Below are 4850 nucleotides of genomic sequence, written 5' to 3' on the forward strand. Positions count from 1 at the left end.
GGACAAAGGGCTACACTTCAGCCCCTACTTTCTACCCCTGGCACCTCTGCCCCTGCTGCTGTGTGTGAGGACAGCCATGTCCCGGTAAACAGGCAGTGAACGCTGTTACATTAAACAGTAGCTGGCACATTCTAGCCCTTTCAAGGAGTTTGCTAGGCAGTGTAACTGACAGAGAAGCTGGAGGGGGATGTAGCAGAACATAGCGAAGTGGAGGGTGTACCTTAAAGTATTTGAGAAGGGTTCTGACTTCACATTGTGTTTACACTGATGCAGCCCCACAGTAGCCAGTAGAGCTACTCTGGATTGACAGTGGGGTCTCAGATCCAAATCCAGTGACAAGGGTGGAGTCACTCTGGATTTATCCCGGGGTCCTGAGATCCAAATCCAGCCGTGACTCCATTGACTGTAGTGAGGTCAGTCTGGATGGATCCCAGCGTGACTGAGATCAGAATCCACCCCTAACACTTTAACAGGCCCACTTGGTTTGTTGCCTTTCCAGCTGCTTCCCCTCCTCTCCCATCATGGAACAATGTGCAACGATTTTAGCCTCCAGCAGTTGTGCAAAACGAGCAGGAGACACAGTCCTGTGACACTTGCCCCCTCGGGTGATCAGGTCCCAGCCTGGAGTCCCGGTTCCCTGCTCTAGATTTACGGTGATTGGCGGTTGTTAAGAGCAGGTTGGACAAACACCTGTCAGGGACGGTCTCGATAAGACTTAGTCCTGCCCTGGGGGCAGGGGACTGGCCGAGATGACCTCTCAAGGTCCCGTCCAGTTCTCTGATTCTATGAGTCCACTGCTGGGTGACCCAGTGGGGGATGCAGCCTCTAGCAGGTAAAACAGGCTTCAGCCCGGCTTTGCAGTCGCTTCCTGTCTGGTCTCCCCCAGGCAGCGTGGGGGAGTGTGAGAGCAGAAGGCCAGGGGAACCTGCAGGGCTGTGCACTCAGACACAGCCTACCGGAGGCTGGTGTATAACCAGGGCATTGGGATGCCGTGGGGTTCGGCAAAGGATAAACACGGAGACAGGAAACTATGGACCCAGAAGCCAGCCTGGGGTAGGATACATTCTGCATGTAAGTTCCAGGAGGCTGGAAGGGGTGTGTGTCTGTGTGTGTCTGTTTGTGTCCATCCAACCCCCATCCCCGCTGACTCCGGCTTGCACAGAGACAGTTCCACATGGCCCGGAGTGGGAACGAGGCTGAGCAAGAGATGGGCAAAAATTTTCAACGTGAAACTTTTCGCCAGCCAAAAACTGCAGATTCCGGTCAACGGTAACATTTTATGGATGGGGAGTAAAATTCTTGGGGGGAAATTCAAGCTGAAACGCTTTCGTTTTCCACTCACGAGAGCTTTTCCTTTACAAATTTCCTTCTGTTTTATTTCATTAAAAAAAAAAAGTTTAAAAAACCCCCAAGCCCAGAACTGAAATGAAACGTTTCCTTCAACCCCAAACTATTCCCCCCCCCCCTCATTTCTTTGGAACAGCCAGTCAACCGAACAATCACTGTCTCACCCCGCTCTTGCTGTGCAACCTGGCTTCTGGATGGACGACGGGAGAATCCAGGCTGGGGTGACCCTCCGCTTGCAGATCAGCGGGATCCCCAGGGGACGCGATCCAGGCTGTCTCTTCGGAGCAGTCCACAAAGTACCGACAGTCCCTCTGTGTTACGCTTTGCCCTGGCAGCGAATTTCCATTCTGGGTAAAGCTCCCCAGCAAAGTCTGCAGCCCGTGTCCCGGTGCTACGACCCAAGGCTCTACAGGAGTGATCCAGACACAGCTGCAATAACCCTGTGCCTTTCGCTAGCTGGAGGGTTATTGAACTGGATGTTCACTCCCTCTGGGGCACCAGTGAACTGGAGGATCTGAAAGCCCGTCATGAGCCTCACACCCGTGAGGAAGGGGAGAATGAATGAGTCCAGCCAGACCCCACTGCCCTGCAAAGAGGCCGTGCTGGCAGGATGAGCGAGGCAGGTGCCCAAGGAATCCAAACCCCTAAGGGCTCTGTCGCGGGGGGTAGCAGCCAGCCAGGGTGGGGCTCACGTGTTGTGTCTGGAGTTTGATCTCCTGGGTCTGGGCCATCATTAGTGTCTGTTCCTGCTGTGATGGCAGGTGGCTCTGCAGCTGGATGATCTCTGCTGTCTCCCCCCACGTCAGGTGTGATTCTTTCTCATCCTTCAATCCCCCTGACAGCCAATCCCTACCTCATCTTAACCTAGGGTGACCAGATAGCACGTGTGAAAAATCGGGACGGGGTGGGGGGTAATAGGAGACTATATAAGAAAAGGACCCCAAAATCGGGACTGTCCCTATAAAATCGGGACATCTGGTCGCCCTATCCTAGCCACTAGACCCTGCCCCCATCTCAGAGCTGGGATAGAACCCAGGAGTCCTGGCTCCCAGCTCCACCCCCTTCTAACCACTAGCTGTAACCACTAAACCCTACTCCCCTCCCAGAGCCGGGGAGAGAACCCAGGAGTCCTAGCTCCCAGGCCCCCCTGCTCTACCACTAGACCCCCCACAGCTGGGGATGGAACCCAGGAATCCTGGCTCCCAGCTCCATCCCCTCTAACCACTAGACCCCACTCCCCCCGGAGCTGGGGATGGAACCCAGGAGTCCTGGCTCCCAGTCTTCTCTGCTCTAAACACCAAAATATTTAACTCTCTCTAGCAGTGATGTGGCTTTTCCGGGGACTCCCTGGGGCTGAGCCCTGGCACTGTCCCATCCCTGTTTCTCACGCCGGGCCAGATCTATCGCAATGAATCCGCCCTGCCCCTTACCTGTGCTCCCTCCTCTCCAGCCTACTCATGTCCCCTGTGAGGGGCAGGAGCTCCAGCTGAAGACCCAGCTCCCTTCCCCTCTTCAGGATCATTTCCCGGTGCGCTCAGATCCAGTGCGAATCCACCCAGCGAAATCCACAGAGCCAAGAAAATCCACAGAGCCACCCAGCGGTGGGAGAACGTCCCCTGCCCATCTCTGTGCTCCGGAGACACGGGAGTGAATCTACTCCTCAGGGTAACGGCCTGCTGGGGAGAGTCTCACCTTCTGCTCTCTGCTTTTGTTGCAGTGGAAAAAGCCTCCCAAAATGCTCCTCCCAGGACAGCCCAGAAGGCGGGGCTGGGGTTCACAGAATCACAGACTATCAGGGTAGGAAGGGACCTCCGGAGGTATCTAGTCCACCCCCAGCTCAAAGCAGGACCAATCCCCAGCCAAATCATCCCAGCCAGGGCTCTGTCAAGCCTGGCCTCAAGGATGGAGATTGCACCAGCTAGGTAACCCATTCCAGTGCTTCACCACCCTCCTAGTGAAAAAGTTTTTCCGAACATCCAACTTAGGCCTCCCCCTCTGCCACTAGCAGGGCCAGCTAGTGGCTGGTTACAGCACTCGCAATTCATTGCGCTCGGGCACGACACCCTCTAAACACGTGTTGCCAACGTGCCCGGAAGGCGGCCGACCGCTCCGGTGCCTGTCCCAGGTAAAACCCACCTGCAAGCAGGTGACCCCCTGGGCCTGTCTCATTGCACCGTTAATCGGGGTGATCAGCCTAGCCCGGGGGCCAGATGAAGGTCTATCAGCACCCAAGCTCGCCCGGGGGGCTTCCAGCACCTCCAAACCCGGCTCAGAAATTCCATCTGGACAGGGAGGCAGTTAGGGCTAAACCCTGGGCCCGAGCCTGGGTTAGCCATGCAGCGTAGATGTACCCACGGGGTTTGGGGCTTGGCCGCAGGGGATGAGTTCAGAAGCTGTTGCATTATTTATTATTATTGTGGTAGTGCATGGGAGATCGAATCGCAGCTCGCGCTAGGGGCTGTACATTGTGCTAGGGGCTGTACAAATACTTTATTCCTGTTTATTATTTGTGTCACAGGGTCTGCCCAGGTTTTCTCCCTCTCCTGCCTGCGCCCTGTGTTTGGGCTGGTGCAATAAAGAGGCCCAACACCTTCTTTTGCTCTTTCACCTGAGTGTCTTTATTTACAGTGCTTGTGCGGCTCCCCTTTCCCCCAACCGCTAGTCCCCCCCCAGGGTCTCCTAGCCCTTGAGGCTCCCTCCTGTTGGCGAGGAGACAGAGAGGTAGCCCGCCTGTCTCCTCCCAGGCTGGCACCCTGGGGGGCGGGGTTCTTGCGCTTTTGGGGGTTTGACCCTCTCCTCGCCCCCTTCTGCTCCCTCCATTGGGTACCCCCTGACCCCTTCCTCAGGCTCCATGTCCCGACTCCGGGCTTTGCCCACTGGGGGTCCCCAGTCAGCTCCCAGTAGGACCGGGTAGGGCAAGTCCTTTACTGATCCTACCCGCTGCCCCCGGCAGCGCCCCTGGACCTCCAGAGGCCCCGGGTCTGACCCCCTCTTGGGTGCAGCCTCTGGCAGGCCTTTCCCCGGTCCTGCTCTCTTACCGGGCTTCACTACCTGCCTGGGCCCCTCTGCCTCGACATCTTCTGTTAGCCCGACCGTCTCCGCTCCTTGGGCCAGCTGGTGTCTTTGGACCTAAACACGCAGCGGGTCCGGGAGCCCCAGGAGGAATTGTTCTGCTAGCACCTGGTCCATGACCTCCTCCATGGTCTGGGCTGGAGGCCTCAGCCACCGGGTGGTCCAGGCGGTCAGCCTCTGGGCGAATGCCCTGGGCCTCAGACCTGCTGTCCAGCGGGCCACCCAGAACCACTGACGGTATCTCTCCGTTGAGAGTCCCACTCGGTCTAGTGTAGCGGCCTTTACCACCTCGTAGTCCCTGGCCTGGGTCTCGCCCCAAGCCATAAGCGCGGCTTGGGCTTCCCCTCCCAGGTACGGGGCTAGCCGCAGGGCCCACATCGAACGCTCCCAGCCTGCCATCGTCGCCACCCACTCAAATGACCCCAGAAATG

The 4850-nt window shown here is 57.3% G+C and overlaps 1 long non-coding RNA gene across 1 annotated transcript; it reads left to right on the forward strand.

Annotated features, from left to right (window-relative positions):
• Positions 1-800: 800 nt before the first annotated feature.
• LOC144274229 (uncharacterized) lies at positions 801-3940 on the forward strand. Its single transcript, XR_013347837.1, has 2 exons — positions 801-1071; positions 1484-3940. It is a non-coding gene; the product is annotated as an uncharacterized LOC144274229 (long non-coding RNA).
• Positions 3941-4850: the final 910 nt, after the last annotated feature.

This window comes from Eretmochelys imbricata, chromosome 14 (genome assembly GCF_965152235.1).
Source record: "Eretmochelys imbricata isolate rEreImb1 chromosome 14, rEreImb1.hap1, whole genome shotgun sequence".
Classification (NCBI taxonomy): domain Eukaryota; kingdom Metazoa; phylum Chordata; order Testudines; family Cheloniidae; genus Eretmochelys; species Eretmochelys imbricata.